At 50.3% G+C, this 22,959-nt stretch overlaps 1 long non-coding RNA gene across 2 annotated transcripts; it reads left to right on the top strand.

The window, feature by feature from the left end:
• Window positions 1-16,397: 16,397 nt before the first annotated feature.
• On the top strand, window positions 16,398-22,190 carry LOC146757892 (uncharacterized). 2 transcript variants are annotated; one of them, XR_014935557.1, is made up of 5 exons: window positions 16,398-16,534; window positions 21,477-21,578; window positions 21,665-21,734; window positions 21,887-21,950; window positions 22,095-22,190. It is a non-coding gene; the product is annotated as an uncharacterized LOC146757892 (long non-coding RNA). The 2 variants fall into 2 exon arrangements; XR_014935556.1 differs by lacking the exon at window positions 22,095-22,190 and having other exon boundaries at window positions 21,887-21,997.
• The last annotated feature ends 769 nt before the right edge of the window (window positions 22,191-22,959 follow it).

Genomic DNA, 22,959 nt, shown 5'->3' with positions numbered 1-22,959 from the left:
AAGGTGGGGGACAGAGAGACCCATAGAGGCACATAGGGACCACATTGAAACCCATAGGTACCCATAGGAATTCATTTGGGTCCAGAGATACCCATAAGAGACCCCACAGAGGCACATAGCAACCCATAGGGGAGACGTTGGGACACATATTGACTCATTAGTGACCCAAAGGGAGTCATCTGATGGATGAAGGAAAGAAAGGCTGTTGATGTGCTCTACTTGGACTTCAGCAAAGCCTTCACAACTGTCTCCCATGCTATTCTCCTACAAAAGCTGGCAGCCCTTTTCCAACCTTGAGAATTCTGTGATTCTGTGAGGCAGCATCTCTTGGACATCGCTCTGCAGTGAAGACCGCCCCAGCTTCCTCAGCGAAGGCATCACCACTGGTGAGTTTCTCTCTCGCTTAGAACCTCAGTACATTTGTTACCATCTTTGTTACCATCTGTATAGTTACCACCTAGACAGGGGGACATAGAGAGACACTGGGACCCCTAGGGACCCATAGAGATCCAGAGGAAGACATTGGGACCCATAGAGAGACACTGGGACCCATAGGGACACATAGAGAGACACTGGGACCCATAGGGACACATAGAGACCCATAGACAGTCATTGGGAGCCATAAGAATAAATTGAGACCCATAGTGCCTCAAAGAAACCCATAGCGACCCCATAGTCATTCATAGCGCCCCATAGGAACACAAAGATACCCCATAGAGCCCCATAGACACCCCATAGTGACCCATAGGGGCCCAAAGAGACCCCATAGCACCCCATAGCTACTCCATAGTGCCCCATAGCAGCCCATGGAGCCTCATAGACACTCCATTGTGCCCCACAGCACCCCATTGCACCCCATAGGGACCCATAGACACAACATACTGCTCCATAGAGCCCCAAAGACACCCCATAGTTCCCCACAGCACCCCATAGCAGCCCACAGTGCCCCATAGACACCACATAAGGCCCTACAGCCACACCATAGAGCCCAATTGAACCACATAGACACGCCATATCGCCCCATAGTGCCTGTAGACACCCCATAGAGCCCCATAGAGACCCACTGAACCCTATACAGACCCCATGCAGACCCCATAGAGCCCCACAGACAACCCATAGATCCCCAAAGATACCCCGTAGACTCCCAATAGAGCCCCATAGGGACCTCATAGCGCCCCATAGAGACCCCATTCTTCCGCATAGAGCCCTATAGCAAACCATAGCACCCCATAGTCACCCATAGCGCCCCATAGGAACCCAAGGATACCCCAAAGCACCCCATAGCCACCCTACAGCACCGCATAGCCACCCCATAGAGCCCCATAGACACCACATAGTGACCCATAGGGGCCCAAAGGGACCCCATAGCACCCCATAGCTACTCCATAGTGCCCCATAGCAGCCCATGGAGCCTCATAGACACTCCATTGTGCCCCACAGCACCCCATTGCACCCCATAGGGACCCATAGACACAGCATACTGTTCCGTAGAGCCCCATAGACACCCCATAGTTCCCCACAGCACCGCATAGCAGCCCACAGTGCCCCATAGACACCACATAAGGCCCTACAGCCACACCATAGAGCTTAATTGAACCACATAGACACCCCATACAGCCCCATAGTGCCTGTAGACACCCCATAGAGACCCACTGAACCCCATACAGACCCCATGCAGACCCCATAGAGCCCCACAGACAACCCATAGATCCCCAAAGACACCCCATAGACTCCCCATAGAGCCCCATAGGGACCTCATAGCGCCCCATAGAGACCCCATTCTTCCGCATAGAGCCCCATAGCAAACCATAGCACCCCATAGTCACCCATCGCGCCCCAGAGGATCCCAAGGATACCCCAAAGCACCCCATAGCCACCCTACAGCACCGCATAGCCACCCCATAGAGCCCCATAGACACCACATAGTGACGCATAGCGCCCCATAGGGGCACAAAGAGACCCCAAATCATCCCATAGCTACTCCACAGTGCCCCATAGCAGCCCATGGAGCCTCATAGACACTCCCTTGTGCCCCACAGCGCCCCATTGCACCCCATAGGGACCCATAGTCACCCTATACTGCTCCATAGAGCCCCATAGCACCCCATAGTGCCTCACAGCACCCCATAGCACAACATAGTGCCACATAGACACCACATAAGGACATATAGCTGCGCCATAGAGCCCCATAGACATCCCATAGAGCCCCGTAGGCAACCCATTGTGCCCCATAGAGCTCCCATAGCCACCCATAGAAACTCATTTTGCCACATAGACACACCATAGCGTTCCATAGACACCCCATAGAAACCTCAGAACGCCCCATAGAACCCCATAGAGCTCCATAGGCACCCCATAGAGCCCCATAGAGAACCCATTGAGGCACATAGCAACCCATAGGGGGGACATTGGGACACAGAGGGACACTTAGTGACCCATAGGGAGACACTGGGACCCATAGGGTGACATTGGGACACATAGGGACACCATGGATTACAGTGGGGGACAGTGATACCCGTAGAGACACATAGAGACTCTGTTGAGATCCATAAGAGACCCCATAGAGACACATAGGGACCACATTGAAACCCATAGATACCCATAGGAGGACACTTAAGCAGATAGATACAAATAAGAGACCCCATAGAGGCACATAGCTACCCATAGGTGGGATATTGGGACACATAGGGACACATAGTGACCCATAGGGAGACACTGGGACCCATAGGGGGACATTGGGACACATAGGGATCCCATGGATTACAGTGGGGGACAGTGAGACCCATAGAGACACATAGGGACCACATTGAAACCCATAGATAACCATAGGAAGACATTTGGGCCCAGAGATACCCATAAGAGACCACATAGAGACCCCATAGAGGTACATAGCAACCCATAGGGGGGACATTGGAACACAGAGGTACCACATGGATTACAGTGGGGAACAGTGAGATCCGTAGAGACACATAGGGGCTCCACTGATACCCATAAGAGACCCCATAGAGGCACATAGGGACGTAATGTAACCTATGGATACCAATAGGTAGATATTTTGGCGCAGAGATACTCATAAGTGACCCCATGGAGACACTTAGCAACACATAGGAGGAACATTGGAACAAATAGGGACACTTCGTGACCCATAGTGGGACATTGGGACACATAGGGATCCCATGGATTACAGTGGGGGAGAGTGAGACCCATAGAGACACATAGGGACACTGCTGAGACCCATAAGAGACCCCATAGAGGCACATAGGGACCACATTGAAACCCATAGGTACCCATAGGAATACATTTGGGTCCAGAGATACCCACAAGAGACCCCACAGAGGCACATAGCAACCCATAGGGGAGACGTTGGGACACATAGTGACTCATTAGTGACCCAAAGGGAGTCACTGGGACCCATATGGATACATAGAGATCCATAGGGGGACATTGGGACACATAGGGACCCCATAGAGAGACATAGAGACACATAGGGACCCATTTAGAGGCATAATAACCCCATAGAGACCTATAGGGACAGCTAGAGACCCATAGGGAAACCCATAGATACCCATAGGAAGACATTTGGTCCTAGAGGTAGCGAAACCCCATAGAGACCCTATAGAGGCACTTAGCAACCCATTGTGGGGACAATGGGACACATAGGGACACATAGTGACCCATAGGAGGACAGTGGGACAAATCGGGATCCCATGGATTACAGTGGGGGACAGTGTGACCCATAGAGACACATAGGGACACTGCTGAGACCCATAAGAGACCCCACTGAGGCACATAGGGACCACATTGAAGCCCATAGATACCCATAGGAAGACATTTGGGCCCAGAGATACCCATAAGAGACCCCATTGAGACCCCATATAGGCACATATCAACCCATAGGGGGGACATTGGGACACATAAGGGACCCCATGGATTACAGTGGGGGACAGTGAGACCCATAGAGACACATAGGGACCCTGGAGAGACCCATAACAGACCCCATAGAGGCACATAGGGACCACACTGAAACATATAGATACACATAGTAAGATATTTGGGCCCAGAGATGCACATAAGAGACCCTAAAGAGACCCCATAGAGGCACATGGCAACCCATAGGGGGGATTGTGAGACATAGTGACCCATAGGGAGACACTGGGACCCATAGGGGGACATAGAGATCTACAGGAGGACATTAGGACACATTGGGACCCCATAGAGAGACATAGAGTCACATAGGGACCAACTGGGAGGCATAATAACCCCATAGAGACACTCCATATCGCCCCATAGTGCCTGTAGACACCCCATAGAGCCCCATAGAGACCCACTGAACCCCATACAGACCCCATGCAGACCCCATAGAGCCCCACAGACAACCCATAGATCCCCAAAGACACCCCATACACTCCCCATAGAGCCCCATAGGGACCTCATAGCGCCACATAGAGACCCCATTCTTCCGCATAGAGCCCCATAGCAAACCATAGCACCCCATAGTCACCCATAGCGCCCCATAGGAACCCAAGGATACCCCAAAGCACCCCATAGCCACCCTACAGCACCGCATAGCCACCCCATAGAGCCCCATAGACACCACATAGTGACCCATAGTGACCCATAGGGGCCCAAAGAGACGCCATAGCACCCCATAGCTACTCCATAGTGCCCCATAGCAGCCCATGGAGCCTCATAGACACTCCATTGTATCCCACAGCACACCATTGCACCCCATAGGGACCCATAGACACAGCATACTGCTCCATAGAGCCCCATAGACACCCCATAGTTCCCCACAGCACCGCATAGCAGCCCACAGTGCCCCATAGACACCACATAGTGACCCATAGCGCCCCATAGGGGCACAAAGAGACCCCAAATCATCCCATAGCTACTCCACAGTGCCCCATAGCAGCCCATGGAGCCTCATAGACACTCCCTTGTGCCCCACAGCGCCCCATTGCACCCCATAGGGACCCATAGACACCCTATACTGCTCCATAGAGCCCCATAGCACCCCATAGTGCCTCACAGCACCCCATAGCACAACATAGTGCCACATAGACACCACATAAGGACATATAGCCGCGCCATAGAGCCCCATAGACATTTCATAGAGCCCCGTAGGTAACCCATTGTGCCCCATAGAGCTCCCAAAGCCACCCATAGAAACTCATTTTGCCACATAGACACACCATAGCGTTCCATAGACACCCCATAGAAACCTCAGAACGCCCCATAGAACCCCATAGAGCTCCATAGGCATCCCATAGAGCCCCATAGAGAACCCATAGAGGCACATAGCAACCCATAGGGGGGACATTGGGACACATAGGGACACATAGTGACCCATAGGGGGACATTGGGACACATAGGGATCCCATGGATTACAGTGCGGGACAGTGAGACCCATAGAGACACATAGGGACACTGCTGAGACCCATAAGAGACCCCATAGAGTCACATAGGGACCACATTGAAACCCATAGGTACCCATAGGAATACATTTGGGTCCAGAGATACCCATAAGAGACCCCACAGAGGCACATAGCAACCCATAGGGGAGACGTTGGGACACATAGTGACTCATTAGTGACCCAAAGGGAGTCACTGGGACCCATGTGGATACATAGAGATCCATAGGGGGACATTGGGACACATAGGGACCACATAGAGAGACATAGAGACACATAGGGACCCATCTAGAGGCATAATAACCCCATAGAGACCTATAGGGACAGCTAGAGACCCTTAGGGAAACATTGGGACCCATAGGGGCTGTATGGGAGATTGGTAATCACAGCCTGAACCTCTGATTAATCAGCTGAGGCAAGTGTGGGGTCAGCTGCGGGAGCACAGGTGAGAGTAATGGAGCTGTGCTCCCGGGAGGGCTGGAGCTCGACTCCACCTCCTCTGAGACCTCATTTAAGGGCTGACCCTCACTCGAGCCGCTTTCCATTATCTTTCCGAGCTCCCTGTTACCGGGTGAGGTCCCAGAAGACTGGAGGCTTGCCAACGTGACTCCTATTTCCAAGCAAGGTTGTCAGGAGGATCCGGGCAACTCCAGGCCTGTTAGCCTGACCTCGGTGCCAGGGAAGGGAATGGAACGAATTGTCTTGAGGGAGATGACAGATGCGGCAGGTGTGGGATTGCAGCGACTCGGCACGGACTCAGATGTGAACGATCCAAATCCTTTATTACAAGTTCTCACATCCCTTATATACCTTCACAAGTTGTTATTTTCTAACTTTCCCATCCGCCCTTACAACTTTCCCAAACATCTTACATGTCAACAAAGCATTCTACAAAACACTTTTCAACTGTCCATGCAGGCACATAACCAATCAGAGCTGTGAGACTCTTCTTCTCCTTGCAGAGGTGTCCTTGGTTCCCATGCTGTTTATCTTGCTCCACAGCTGCTGCTCTGAACAGCTTTTCTTGTATCCCCACAATTCCCCCTTTTTTGTTTATTGACAAGCTACTACCATACTATAAAATAATAATACTAATTATATTAATAACATAATCATTATAACTCAATCAAGGCCTCGATTGACAATACTCTAAAAGTGAAAAAAGAGACAAGTCAAATACAACATAACAACATTACTGTTAAACCCACTAAAAAGAACAAACAGGTTTGTACTGCAACCTAAGTTTCTGCAACCTGAAAATAAATCCATGAGGGTCCCATTGTGTTAATCTGTAACTGATCAGGAAAAGTCTTCAATTTTTATATACTCTGATATATTGATTTTTAATGACCACTAAAATTTGTGCAGTAAATGCTTTTAAGATGTTCATAACCATGCTCTACCAACTGAGTTATCCGGGCTAATAATTGATTAATGATCGCACAATTTAATGGAATATCATGTCAAATAGAACCAATTTTAGAGGACAAATGTACTAGAGTATCACTAGGGGCATTAATACTTATTGACCCTTGAGAAACAGCAAGCCATGTTGGTGGTGGATGTGACAGGTAGTGCCAGCAGGGCGTCCCCTGCTTCAAGGTGCACATTTCCTCTCTCACCCATCACAGATTCTCTCCTGCATTCAGGGTCTGAAGGATTTCTTCCAGTTGTACACCACATCCGCATGGCCAGTGCGTGATATAGAGCCCAAGTGGAACACCTGCTTGGAAAACAGAATAAACCATCAAATTTAGTTCTATTAGCGTGCACTTTTGTCTAAAATGATGCATGGTTATATTTTCAGATCCCAATTAATTGGATGTAAAAGAGGTATCCGTTCTATGATACAGGGTCATCTCTTTGCCTGGGATTCCTTTCCAGGTTTTGTCTTTGCAAATTAAGAAAAGCTAATTAATAGGCTAATAACATCATAACCAAACAGTACTAAAACATTAAAAGAGCTATTCCTGTAGATTCTAGCATTGATTAGATCAAATCCTGTTTAATACACATCTGATCTATTACTAAAATAGAAGAAGCACACAACATCCTAGCTAATGCCTTAAACTCTAAATCTTGAGACTGCATTCACCTGTATGTGCTGTGGAAAATACGTAAGAAGAATGAGTATCTATTGTTACATGTGCATATTTCAGACGGCCAAATTCAGGAACGTGAGTGACATCTGTCTGACACAGTTGAAGAGGTGCTGTGCCACATGGATTTGTCCGAGTCTGAGGCAAAGAGCTATCAGTCAAATTATGTAGCTGATATTCAGTCATAAACACGGTGTATTGCATAGGAGAGAGGATCATTCTTAACACAGTTTTCCAATCGCGAGGGGTCATAGCGTAACTGTCACTGTTTGTAACCAAAAGATTGTATGTAAAGGCTGACTGAACTCCGAATGTTCTCACTGACTCCCTTAGCTCCTTCACTGCCTCATAAGGCAGAGATTCCAAACGGGGGACCTGATTAGGAAAGGTCTGCAACGTGTCAGCATCACTTCTTAATATTGTTTCTTTTTTGCATTGCTCTAAGACATCACAGTACGCTGTAGGGAAATTTGTCATTCCTGCTTCCTTCAAAGTATCATCAGGAGGAAATGCGTCCGATTCTCTTTCTGGATCTTCTGGACCGGGGTCACAACGATCCCCTGGTTTCGATCCGTCCGTGTCTTTATCCACGTTACACGCCGGCTGCACAGACGCAACAGCACATGACGTGGGGGGGGAGGAGGGCAGAAGCGGCGCGATGAACGTCGTAGGCGGAGCGAAGGGCGAGGGCGCCGTAGAGGGCGGCAACGCGGCGAACGTCGGGGGAGGAGCGAACGGCGGGAGCGCGAAGGGGGGCGGCCGCGGCCCCTCGTCTCCCCGAATCGGGGAGGGGTCGGCGCCGCCAGTCGGATCCGGGCACGGGCCGCTTCCCGCAGTGAGAGGCAGCGGCGGGGTTGGGACGGAGGGCGGCAGGGAATGGTCGGAATAAATTCTTTCCCGTCGTGATTGCTTAATCCCTTCCATTATCCGGCTCCAAACGGGCAACAGCTTAGCAGCCGTTCTGTCTTTAGCGAGAGAAGCCTCGTAGAGTTTTGAGCCGATTTTGTCCCAAAGTTCTCCATCGAGAGAGAACTCAGTTTTTGGAAATTCAGGGACATTTTTGCTTATCCATTTAAGAAGAGTAGCTAATGCTTTAGTAGACACAGTCTTATCCTGATACGGTAACACTGACCGCAATACTTCGAGATTTACTTTCTGCTCCTTCGTTAGTGAGCTCCCCATAGTTCCCGACTGCTCACCTTCTGTCCTGCAGAACGGTGCGGGTGCGCGCGAAACAGTCTCTCCGAAGTTCAGTCGGGCGACGCTGCCGGACCGGGCTCGCTCAGCCGCGGGTTGATTTGCTCCACGTTGTGGGCGCCATTTGCAGCGACTCGGCACGGACTCAGATGTGAACGATCCAAATCCTTTATTACAAGTTCTCACATCCCTTATATACCTTCACAAGTTGTTATTTTCTAGCTTTCCCATCCGCCCTTACAACTTTCCCAAACACCTTACATGTCAACAAAGCATTCTACAAAACACTTTTCAACTGTCCATGCAGGCACATAACCAATCAGAGCTGTGAGACTCTTCTTCTCCTTGCAGAGGTGTCCTTGGTTCCCATGCTGTTTATCTTGCTCCACAGCTGCTGCTCTGAACAGCTTTTCTTGTATCCCCACATGGGATGAGCAGGAGATCAGACCTAGCCAGCATGGGTTCGTGAAGGGCAGCTCCTGCTTGACCAATCTGATCTCCTTCTACGATCCTGTGACCCATCTGATGGATGAAGGAAAGAAAGAAAGGCTGTTGATGTGCTCTACTTGGACTTCAGCAAAGCCTTCACAACTGTCTCCCATGCTATTCTCCTACAAAAGCTGGCAGCCCTTTTCCAACCTTGAGAATTCTGTGATTCTGTGAGGCAGCATCTCTTGGACATCGCTCTGCAGTGAAGACCGCCCCAGCTTCCTCAGCGAAGGCATCACCACTGGTGAGTTTCTCTCTCGCTTAGAACCTCTGTACATTTGTTACCATCTTTGTTACCATCTGTATAGTTACCACCTAGACAGGGGGACATAGAGAGACACTGGGACCCCTAGGGACCCATAGAGATCCAGAGGAAGACATTGGGACCCATAGAGAGACACTGGGACCCATAGGGACACATAGAGAGACACTGGGACCCATAGGGACACATAGAGACCCATAGACAGTCATTGGGAGCCATAAGAATAAATTGAGACCCATAGTGCCTCAAAGAAACCCATAGCGACCCCATAGTCATTCATAGCGCCCCATAGGAACACAAAGATACCCCATAGAGCCCCATAGACACCCCATAGTGACCCATAGGGGCCCAAAGAGACCCCATAGCACCCCATAGCTACTCCATAGTGCCCCATAGCAGCCCATGGAGCCTCATAGACACTCCATTGTGCCCCACGGCACCCCATTGCACCCCATAGGGACCCATAGACACAGCATACTGCTCCATGGAGCCCCATAGACACCCCATAGTTCCCCACAGCACCCCATAGCAGCCCACAGTGCCCCATAGACACCACATAAGGCCCTACAGCCACACCATAGAGCCCAATTGAACCACATAGACACGCCATATCGCTCCATAGTGCCTGTAGACACCCCATAGAGCTCCATAGAGACCCACTGAACCCCATACAGACCCCATGCAGACCCCATAGAGCCCCACAGACAACCCATAGATCCCCACAGACACCCCATAGTGCCCCATAGAGCCCCATAGGGAACCCATAGTGCTCCATAGACACCCCATAGATCCCCATAGAGAACCCATAGCCACCCACTGAACACCATAGAGCCCAATAGGCACCACATAGCACACAATAGACACCCCATAGAGACCCCATTCTTCCGCATAGAGCCCCATAGCACCCCATGGTCACCCATAGCGCCGCATAGGAACCCAAGGATAACTCAAAGCACCCCATAGCCACCCTACAGCACTCCATAGCCACCCCATTGAGCCACATAGACACCACATAGTGACCCATAGCTCCCCATAGGGGCACAAAGAGACCCCAAATCATCCCATAGCTACTCCACAGTGCCCCATAGCAGCCCATGGAGCCTCATAGACACTTCCTTGTGCCCCACAGCGCCCCATTGCACCCCATAGGGACCCATAGACACCCTGTACTGCTCCATAGAGGCCCATAGCACCCAATAGTGCCTCAGAGCACTTGATAGCACAACATAGTGCCTCATAGACACCACATGAGGACCTATAGCCACCCCATAGAGACCCCATAGAACGCCATAGAGCCCCATCGACACCCCATAGAGCCCCATAGGCATCCCATAGAACCCCATAGGCAACCCATTTTGCCCCATAGAGATCCCATAGCCACCCATAGAAACTCATTTTGCCTCATAGACACACCATAGCCATGCATAGTGCCCCTTAGATCCCCATAGACACATCATAGCGCCCCATAGAAACCCCATAGATACCTCAGAACGCCCGATAGAACCCCATAGAGCCCCATAGAAAACCCATAGCCACACACAGAACACCATAGAGCCCAATAGGCACCCAATAGCCACCCCATAGTGCTCCACACACATCACATAGAGCCCCATAGTGTCCCACATCGACACACAGTGCCCCATTGATCCCCATACAGACCTCATAGAGCCCCATAGACACCCCATAGTGCTCCATAGAGACCCATAGGCACCATACAGTGCCCCATAGCCAGTCCACAGCACCCCATACTACCCCATAGAGCACCATAGACACCCTTAGCACCCCATAGAAACCCATAGGGACCCATAAAGACCCATAGCACCCCATAGACACAACATAGAGTCCCCATAGACGCACATAGACACCCATAGGGAGACATTGGGACACATAGGGGGACACTGGGACCCATAGAGACCCATAGACAGACATATGGACCCCATAGAGACCCCATAGGGGAACACTGGGACCCATAGAAATTCCATAGACACCCATTGAAACATCATAGGGACACAGTGAGTACCATAGAGACCCATAGAAAGACACTGGGACCCATATGGGGACAAAGGGAGACATCATAGAGACTCATAGGGACCCATTGGGACCAATAGGAACCCATAGAGAGACATAGAGACCTCATAGAAACCCATGGAGACCCCATAGAGGAACATAGTGAAACACAGAGAGAATACTGGACCCATAGAAACCACATAGAGACTCCATATATACACAAAGGAACACATAGAGACCCATTAGGACCTACAGAGACCTCATACAGACTCATAGGGACACATTAGGAGCCATTAAGACCTATAGGGACACATAGGACGACTTTGAAACACATAGAGACCAATAGGAAGACATTCGGGCCCAGAGATACCCATAAGAGACGCCATAGAGACCCCATAGAGGCACATAGCAACCCATAGTGGGGACATTGGGATACATAGAGACATTTATTTACCCATAGGGAGACACTGGGACGCAAAGGAGGACATTAGGAAACATAGGGACCCCATGGATTACAGTGCGGGACAGTGAGACCCACAGAGACAGATAGGGACCCCGCTGAGACCCATAAGAGACCCCATAGAGGCACACAGGGACCACTCTGAAACCCATAGATACCCATAGGAAGACATTTGTGCCCAGAGATACACATAAGAGTCCCCATAGAGTCCCCATAGAGGCACATAGCAACCCATAGGGGGGACATTGGGACACATAGGGACACATAGTGACCCATATGGAGACACTGGGACCAATAGGGGGTCATTGGGACACATAGGGACCCCATGGATTACAGTGAGGTACAGTGAGATCCATAGAGACACATTGGGACCCTGCTGAGACCCATAAGAGACCCCATACAGTCACATAGGGACCACATTGAAACCCATAGATACCCATAGGAATACATTTGGGCCCAGAGATATCCATAAGAGAACCCATAGAGACCCCATAGAGGCACATAGCTACCCATAGGGGGGACATTGGGACACATAGGGACACATAGTGACCCATAGGTAGACACTGGGACCCCTAGGGTGACATTGGGACACATAGGGACCCCATGGATTACAGTAGGGGACAGTGAGGCCCACAGAGACATATCGGGACCCCGCTGATAGCCATAGGAGACACCAGAGAGGCACATAGGGAGCACATTGAAACTCTTAGATACCCATAGGAAGACATTTGGTCCCAGAGATATCCATACGAGAACCCATAGAGGCACATAGCAACCCATAGGAGGGACATTGGGACACATAGTGACCCATAGGGAGACACTGGGACCCATAGGGGGATATTGGGACACATAGGGACACCATGGATTACAGTGGGGGACAGTGAGACCCGTAGAGACACATAGAGACTCTGCTGAGACCCATAAGAGACCCCATAGAGGCACATAGGGACCACATTGAAACCCATAGATACCCATAGGAGTACATTTAAGCCCATAGATACAAATAAGAGACCCCATAGAGGCACATAGCTACCCATAGGGGGGATATTGGGACACATAGGTACACATAGTGACCCATAGGGAGACACTGGGACCCATAGGGGGACATTGGGACAAATAGAGACCCCATGGATTAAGGTGGGGGACAGTGAGACCCATAGAGGCACATAGGGACCACATTGAAACCCATAGATACCCATAGGAAGACATTTGGGCCCAGAGATACCCATAAGATACCACATAGAGACCCCATAGAGGTACATAGCAACCCATAGTGTGGACATTGGGACACAGAGGGACCCCATGGATTACAGTGGGGAACAGTGAGATCCGTAGAGACACATAGGGGCTCCACTGATACCCATAAGAGACCCCATAGAGGCACATAGGGACCTCATTGAAACCCATAGATACCCATAGGAAGACATTTGGGCCCAGAGATAACCATTAGAGACCCCATAGAAGCACATAGCAACCCATAGGGGGAACTTTGGGACACATAGGGACCCATAGGGAGACACTGGGATCTACAGTGGGACACTGGGACACAGAGGGACCCCATGGATTACAGTGGGGGACAGTGAGATCCATAGAGACACATTGGGACCCTGCTGAGACCCATAAGAGACCCCATAGAGGCACATAGGGACCACATTGAAACCCATAGATACCCATAGGAAGACATTTGGGCCCAGGGATACCCATAAGAGACACCATAGAGACCCCATAGAGGCACATAGCAACCCATAGAGGGGACATTGGGACACATAGGCACACATAGTGACCCATAGGAATACACTGGGACCCATAGGGGGATATTAGGACACATAGGTACCGTATGGATTACAGTGGGGGACAGTGAGACCCATAGAGATACAGAGGGACCCCGTTGAGACCCCATAGAGGCACATAGGGACCACATTGAAACCCATAGATAACCATAGGAAGACATTTGGGCCCAGAGATACACATAAGAGACCCTATAGAGACCCCATAGAGGCACAGAGCAACCCATAGGGGGGACATTGGGACACATAGTTACCTATAGGGAGACACTGGGATCCATAGGGGGACATTGGGACACATAGGGACCCCATGGATTACAGTGGGGGACAGTGAGACCCATAGAGACACATAGGGACCCCGCTGAGACCCATAAGAGACCTCATAGAGGCACATAGGGACCACCCTGAAACTCATAGATATGCATAGGAAGACTTTTGTGCCCAGAGATATCCATAAGAGACCGGATAGAAGCACATAGCAACTCATAGGGGTGACACTGGGACACATAGGGACCACATGGATTACAGTGGGGGACAGTGAGGCCTGTTATTGGAATCCCTCTTTCCCTCTTCAACATAAGGACATTTCCAACAGAAATAGCGATTTCTGACAAATTTTAGAAGAATGTCACACAAATATCAGTACCTATCCCAGAAATAAAAAGTTCTCTCCTAAGAATCATTCTTTATCCTTGCAAAAAAAGGGATTTCTCACCAAAATAATGCATTTTATCCCTTTAAAATAGCGTTGTTTCCCAGAAATACTGGTTTTCATCACCAAAAGAAATGGATTTCTCTACAAAATTATCGTTTGTAGCCAAATATGACACATTGTTTCCAGATTAACTCTTTTCATCTAAAAAAGAATGACATTTCCAACAGAAATATCCATTTCTGACAAATTTTAGAAGTAGGTCACGTGAATATCAATACTTATCCCAGAAATGAAAAGTACACTCTTAGGTATCACTCTTCATCCTTGCAAAACTATGGTTTTCTTCCCAAACTAATGCTTTTCATCCCTACAAATAGCACTTTCTCCCTAAATTACTGGTTTTCATCCCCAAAAGAAGACACATTCTCTTTAAAATGATGCTTTGTAACAAATTATGACTCACTGATTCCAGAATATCTGTCTTCCCCTACAAAATAATGACATTAACATAAGAATTAACCATTTCAGACAAATTTCCGATGTATTTCACACTAATATCAAGACTTACACCAGAAGTTGGTTTCTGTGAAGTTCCCCTTTCCCTTTCTATAGCAAAGTGTTACCTTGCCTCCATTTCAGTCTTTGGGTCCCCAGGGAGGCTCTCCCTGGGGGTGTCCCGATTCGAAGGCAGGATTCAATCCCGCCGCAGCCCGTCCATGGCAGGCAAACGCTTCTCTCCTCTGCTCTTGGGACTCAGCAGTGCCAGGGGTTTCACAGTGCGGGTGTTGCAGTGGCTGGCAGCCTCCGTGTGTTTTTCTATTGCATACAGGATCCCATGGTGGAGCCGCGTTAGAAGCAGACGGTGTCTTGTGGCAGGAGCAAGGGCAATGGAAGCGCTGCCCAGGGCAGGGCGGTGGTGACTGCCATGAGAGCGGAGGTCTGATGCCATCTGCGAGGGATGGGATTTGCATCCGGTGGCTTTTCCGTTGCAGAATATCCAGCAGCAGAGCGTGAGTGGCCGTGAAATGAAGCTGGGCCCCAGGAGAGCCGCCTGGAGCTGCGTCACGAGCTTCGTGCGTGGCCAGCGCAAGGTAGGTGTGCCTTACTGTAAGCGTGCGCTGAAGCAGTGTTGGTTAAGCACGGCTCACTCCTCTGTCTGCAACAGATGGGCTTTCTGCGCGCTTTATTGCTGTGGCCGTAGAATTCCCTCTTTCTTACCATCTGATCTGTGAAGGCTTTTGTGTGGGAAGGTTTTGAGGAATGAGGGAGTAGAAATTGCTTTAGTCACGAGTCATCTGGAAAGGTTTCACAGAAACGGTGACATTTGCAGAAGGAACGTATTGGCATTGGCAGTTGTGCCAAATACTCACTGGGATGGAGAGGAGGGAGTACCTGCAGAAGACCGTTCTCTTCTGCTTTTGAGGAAGCCGGGCAGAGCTCAGATTGCCGCTTAAGCAATGTTCTTTTGTCACACTCTGTGTCCTGTGTTGCGTTCTCTCCTTTCGATTCCAGTTCTCCTGACAGGTTAGGCTTGAATTCAGCATAATATCTGCTTCTCCCTGGGTTCAGGTTCTCTGGGTCTCCTGCCTGCTTTTCTCCCTTTTCTTAATGGAGAGTGGAGTTTCTACCACAGAGCAAAGTTTCGTGATTGACAGAAACAAATATGGAACATATTAGATGAACACAGCTCTGCATTTTTTTCTTCCTCCGAACAGCAAGGGACTCCTGTGCTCTCATTAATATCATCAGTGAGTAGATGCTGCCTTCTGCTGGAGCCTAAAATGCTTTCTGCAGTTGAGTGGTTGGAAACATAGGGTTTTAACTTAAAATTGTTTGCGCAGGGTGAAGGTTGGGAATACAATTAGAATACAGTTACACAGTGCTCTATCCCCAGCACTTTCCATCATTTTTCTTAACACAGCTTACGGTTCATTTCAAAACAAACTAACAAAGATGAACTTGGGTTAGCGTAGCCTGTTTTAAATGATCCTTCTGTGTCTTTTCCAGGCTGGTAGCAGAATGGAGACTTTCCCGAGGCACTGAGGAACAGACACAAGCTTCTTTTGAAGGCTTTAATGCAATTCTGCCCCAGCAGTATCTGTGGTCTTTTGATGCTAAGGAGCTGGACGTAAAGGATTCTTTGACTATTGCCAGATCCAGGCTGCTACAGGTATGTCACGGTTTAAACTAAAAATCCACCTGCGTCCGTGACAGGGACTGTGGGCCCAGCAGGGGCCCTAGGCCAAAAGGAAAAAAAGTTAATTAGGAAAAGAAAACAGCAGCAACAATCTAAGGAGGCACACTTATTTACTAAATTACTATATCGAAATACAGGATAACACAGTATAATACAATATAATTGAAAATTGAGCTAACGAATCAAGCAAAATAGGAGAGAGAATGAGTCCCGAAACCGAGAGGCCTACTGTAAATCTAGGCGAAACGGTGAAGGCTCCCACACACTCCCCTGAACGCCAGAACTCGAAAGACGTCAGTCTAGCCTGCGACAGAGTTAATATAGTGTCCAGGTCCCGTGACCTCGTGTTGTTCTCTGGGAGATGTAGTCTTCTTCTGTAAGTTGCAGATTCAGTAAAATTATTCATGCTTTATATGATGTTATGATGTGGAATACTGATAGCAAAATTACAAAATTATTAAACCATGACAAGGTAATACTTGCATTTCAGTCAGTGTCTGAAGAGCAAAGTTCATTAAGGCTGGCGGTTCTGTTTTCAGGATGTGTGAGAGAAGCCTTATGTATCAGTTAGTATTTGGTTACTGTGTTGGTCTTCACTTTCTTCTTTGCCACCAATTTACACGTTTCTAACGTTAAGATTCTGCCAGCATAAATTTTTTGGCTAACAGTGTTTTTGTAGTCCTTGACAATGTGATTTGCGTGTGTCTAAAGATTGAGCAACTAGAAAGCAAGGGAGAAAAGAACCAAATATCAGCGGATGGTCAAATTACTGAGTGGAGCAGGTTTTAGCTGCTCTTGGGTTCTCCAAGTTATACTCTACAGCAGAACATCGTATTTCTAGCACAGAATGGTACGGTTAGGTAAAGACAAAGTACGTTGTTAGTTTGAATGTCTAAATACAAATGTTTTCATGAGTGGTATTTCTCTTTTGTGGCCTCTCCACATTTTCTTTGTGAGCGGATGTTATTATTTGCTATGAAAGTTTGAGAGTTTAATATTAAAAACGAGTGTAGTGTGATTGCAGGTGCTTTTAAGTACAGTAGTATTTCAGTACAATAGTCTTGCTGTAGAAGCAAAGTAGTAGGTTGTAGTTTCAATGATTCCATGTGGGTGCCCAGCCCAAAGTGGGGATTCCCTTATGAAAGGAGGGGGAGGGTGAAGGAGGCCGAGGGCCCTTTTCTCGGGGCCAGCTCTCTGTGCCCTCTTGCTGGCCGGAGAGAAGGGCTGCCCGCTGGACACAGGGAGTGCCTTGTAGCTCCCGTGCCGTGCCCTGCCCTCCAGCCCCCTCCTCATCCTATGCGGAACACCACTCCCAGCAGCACAGGTGCCATTTTGGAATCTTCCCCATGTCACAGCTGTCACCTTGGTTGCTGCGGCTCCACCCGACTCACTCACCTCTGAGAGTGCTGGGCAGGTAGCAGCCATGTCCAGCACGAAGCGAGGGCGAGAGGAATGTAGTGAGGATTTAAGTGGGGAGAAGGAGCTGGGGGCCCCAGAACCGAAGAGGAGGAGGGTGCCCGCCATAACCATCAAATGGAGGAGGGGGAAAGGAGCCCGTTTCCATCATGCCTGGACCAGCCCTGTGACCACCACCCATGTGGAGCCGATGGAGGTGGATCCCCCTCCAGAGGAACCCATGGATGTGGATCCGCCCGCGGCATAGCTGGCCTGGCACCACACCACCGTGCCAGGCCCCGCGTTGGCATGGTCACAGCTTCACCATCGCTGGTCCAGGCACTCGGCTCCTCTCCTGCTGCGCGGCCCCTGCCCCCAGCATGAGCTGGGTGGCATTATTTGACATCTTCTTCTCCTCCACCTCGTTGCTCCTCCGGTTCTGTGGGCCCCCAGTTCCTTCTTCCCCCTGTTGTAGTTAGGTGTTTGCTCTGTTCTTTGTTTTGATGGTAGTGTTAGGTTAGTGTTAGTGTTCAGTTTAGTTTTAGCGTTAGGGATAGGTTCCTGTTTGTTCTTTAGAGTTAGGCATAGGTTCCTGTTTGTTCTTTAGGGTTAGGTATAGGTTTCTGTTGTTATTTTAGAGTTAGGCGTAGGTTAGTGTTCGTACTTACAGTCAGGCATTGGCTGCTACACTCAAGTAAAAGTAACCGCTGCTCCTGGGTAAGCACACAGTGTTGCCATCAGGGCTCAAGCTCAGGCAGCCAGCTGACCGGGGCAGAATTTGTGTTAGACACTGCTCAGTGACAACACCCAGAACAAAGTAGCAAGGATGTGAAGTGCAGGAGACTACTTGCGCTTAGCACATTCTGTCTGCTGTAACAGCATTACTCAAAGATTTCTAATCAGGCCAAGATCTTTGTGATGCAGCAGTTTGTTCATTACTGCCATCATGGGCGCACAACCCTACTGGCGAGGAATGTAAGGCCCTATATGCTGGCCCGACCCTACCCGCAGGGAGGTGTGCTCCCTCCCCTGGGCACGGGTCAGGGACATTGCTGGGAGACTTCCCAGTCTGATCTGCCCTTCTGTCTACTATCCCCTGCTGATAGTTCAGGCTGGCAGTGAAGAAGTTAGTAAAAAAAGCCTGAAGGCTATCAAAGATGATTTCAGGGGACTGGGGCGGGTAATCGAAGGAACAGGTGTGCAGGTGGTTATTGCATCTGTACCTTCAGTGGCAGGGAGGGATACTGAGTTGGACCTAAAAACCCACCTCTTAAACAAATGGTTAAAGAGTCGGTGCAGACATAGGAGTCTTGGTGTTTTTCACCATGGGGCAATTTATTTGGCTCCTGGCATGACAGCTACAGACGGAAGCGGCCTGTCTCAAAGGGGTAAGAGGGTTCTAGCTGAGGAACTGTCAGGACCCCACCAAAAACCTGCACCCTGACTTGTAAAATGGTTACACAGATATAGGTACACCTCATACATAGTCAATGATGTAAGGAAGGACACTGGACACACCTTCGTTGGCTCCACAGCCGCAGTCCAACACGGCGCCCAGGCCCGTCGATCCATTCCTTTGCTTGCTGCCAGTTCCCACAGGGAGTCCTCATTCAGACACCTGAAACAACAACGCACACAAACACATCAGGCAAACAACAGACACGCACACAAACACAAAATGCCCTCCTCGGATCCCGCCACTCACCCTTCCTTTGCCAACTTCTCTCGCTCACCTTCAGGGCAGTGCCAGCCCCTTCAACCCGATCACAGAATCACAGAATGACCCGGGTTGGAAGGGACCTCAAGGATCATGAAGCATCAACCCCCCGCCTGGCTGCGGGGCTGGGGCAGCCGGTGTGGCTGGGTGCAGCACGTGGGCATGTGGGAGGGCCTGCAGCAGGGATGTGGGGTGTAATCAGAGTGACTGGAATTCCAATTCAGTCAGAGGTCTTAATTGTAGGTAAGGGTTGAATCCGCCAAGGTGCCGCACAAGGAGAGGCGCTGGGTGCGACTATGGAAAGCAGAGCTTGTGTGTCCCAGGAGGTAGGCGTAGTCAGGTCCCCTTTGGAGCCTGCCGTTGTTGGTGCTCAGCTCAGGAGCCCCATCAGGAGCTGCTGCGTGCTGCGTCTGTGTCACGGACTTATCTAGATCAATATGATTGACTGATCAATCTATGATCTCCAGATGATGTTATGATGTGAAATACCAATAGAAAAAAATACAAAACCACAACAGTATGGCAGCCCAAAAAGATTCCCCTTGTGGAAGAAGGGGGAGGGCGAAGGAAGGTGAAGGAGGGTGAAGGAGGGTGAAGGAGGCCGAGTGCCCTTTACTTGGGGCCGGCTCGTCTGTGCCCTCTTGCTGGCCAGAGAGAAGGGCTGCCTGCTGGGCACAGGGAGCACCTTGTAGCTCCCGTACCATGCCCTGCCCTCCAGCCCCCTCCTCATCCTATGTGGAACTCCAGTGCCAGCAGTGCGGCCGCCATTTTAGAACCCTCTCCATGTCACCATGGTCGCCGTTGCCGCATGCCTCTGACAGTTGTGGCAGTTAACAGCCATGCCAGCTGCGAAGAGGGCCAGGGTAGAAGTTTCTGGTGGGAGGATGGAGCTGGGGGCCCTAGGAGTCAGAAGGAGGAGGGGGCCCGCCATGACCATCAGGCAGAGGAGGGGTAAGAGAGCCATTTTCCATCATGCCTGGACCAGCCCTGTGACCACCACCCATGTGGAGCCGATGGAGGTGGATCCCCCTCCGGAGGAACCGATGGAGGTGGATCCCCCTCCAGAGGAACCGATGGAGGTGGATCCCCCTCCGGAGGAACCGATGGAGGTGGATCCCCCTCCAGAGGAACCGATGGAGGTGGATCCCCCTCCGGAGGAACCGATGGAGGTGGATCCCCCTCCAGAGGAGCCCATGGATGTGGATCCGCCCGCGGCATAGCTGGCCTGGCACCACACCACCGTGCCAGGCCCCGCGTTGGCATGGTCACAGCTTCACCATCACTGGTCCAGGCACTCGGCTCCTTTCCTGCTGTGCGGCCCCTGCCCCCAGCGTTAGCTGGGTGGCATTATTTACCATCTTCTACTCCTCCACCTTGTTGCTCCTCTGGTTCTGTGGGCCCCCAGTTCCATCTTCCCCCTGTTAGGTTAGGTGTTTGTTCTTTGTTTTGATGGTAGTGTTAGGTTAGTGTTAGTGTTCAGTTTAGTTTTAGTGTTAGGTATAGGTTCCTGTTTGTTCTTTAGAGTTAGGTATAGGTTCCTGTTTGCTGTTTAGGGTTAGGTATAGGTTTTTGTTGTTATTTTAGAGTTAGGTATAGGTTTCTGTTGTTATTTTAGAGTTAGGCATAGGTTAGTGTTCGTACTTGCAGTCAGGCATTGGCTGTTACACTCAAGTAAAAGTAACCGCTGCTCCTTGGGTAAGCATGCAGCTGGTTGCTCACCCCGAGCAATGAGTGCGACTGCCCTGACAGTTTGATGACATCTGCGATGAACTGAATTTCCCTCTTGGGACTTTTCCTTTGCAGAACATGGAGGAGTAGAGCATGAGTGGCTGAGAAATGGAGCTGGGACTCAGGAGAGCAACACATGTCTGTGTCCTAGAGCTCCCAAAGTGTGGCCATTGCAAGGTAGGCGTGCCTTACCGTAAGCATTGTTCAAGCACAGCTCCTGGCACTGTCTGCAACAGATCCGCTCTCTGCGTGCTTTCTTTCAGACGCTGGTGTTGTGCAGCACAGCCACAGCCACGGCACGGCCCTCAGTGCGTACGCAAGGAGCGTGAAAAGGTAGGTGGTGAATTTTCATCTTGCTAACGCTAGGATTAGGAATGGTGAGCATTCCTAAAAGAGTGGCCACAAAGGTGTGATCTGCCTCGGGGAGAAGTTGATTCTCGCCTCTTCAGCTTTTCCCTTCTTTTCTGTCCACCTGTCCTTTCCAGCTCCTCCTCCCCTCAGCTGCAAGTGGGGCAGTGCTCGAGTGTGAGGACTCTTCCTTGGCATGCGGTAACAGACAATGCAGATGTGACTTTTGTGTCCTTCCTTGTTCTTGGGTCCGTAGCCCAGGGATATCTAGCGAGCAGCTCTCTAAGTCAGACTGTGCTGGCAGCGTGCATGAGTGAAATAGTGCCTCTTTTTTCCCTCTTGCAGCAAGCTTGCCGAGGCAAGGCAAGCGCTACTCAGCTGAGGAAGAAAGCCGAGAAGGAAAGCAGAAAGCAACGATGAGGGCTTGAGCAAGAAGCTACAAAGGACAGCAGAACCACCTGCAACGCTTCCTCGAGGTGGCACCAAGAGCTGCTGACTCAACAGTCCAGTTTACTGGCACAGCCGTGCTTTCCCTGTCATGGACGGTGGAGATGATGGAAGTGAACTGGACAGGAAGGACTTGTGCTGCGTTAGAAGCAATGAGGGCTTCACATAGGCAGGACTTGGTGTATGGCAAGAGCTGGAGAGGCTGCGTTCCTTCAGGGTGTGTCTCTTGAGGTCCAGGCCTGGTGTAGGGTTAGGTTGAAATAGGGCTGGCTGGGACTGGAGAGGGAGGAGGTGACGTAGCCCCGGGGTTTGGCTTCTCCTTGGGTCTGACTGGAGGCTGAGTGACTGATTGCTAAGCGGCAATCCTGGGCACTGGGGTTTCATTTTGGGGTGTGGGCGGGGCAATAAATAGAAGCCAAATCTTCTTGTACGCAATAAAATTGAAGCGAACTTTCTAAACCTGGTGCTGCCTCTTTCAGTAGCTGGTCAGAACGTCCCTCGCTCGGGCTGGCAATCGCAGGGCGATGAAGCGGTCGGCTTCACGTCTCTCCCTTGACATGGTGCAGTGCAGGTTTTCCCCCGTTTCCTTGTTGGTCTTCCCAACCTGTGGCCTTTCAGCCAACCCGTAAGTGCTGGTGACAGGCTGTGAGCATCTCCTTGCTCTCTGAGGACTGACAGAAAGAAACCAGAGGAGGGGAAGCAGCCCGGCAGGAAGAAGGGTGTCCCGTGCTCAGCCCCTTGAGTTGGCCTCTCTTCCCTGAGG

The sequence above is a fragment of the Coturnix japonica genome, chromosome 18, assembly GCF_054131305.1.
Source record: "Coturnix japonica strain WE chromosome 18, WE-NBRP24, whole genome shotgun sequence".
NCBI classification, from domain to species: Eukaryota; Metazoa; Chordata; class Aves; order Galliformes; family Phasianidae; genus Coturnix; species Coturnix japonica.
This window is presented reverse-complemented; position numbering and strand designations above follow the sequence as displayed.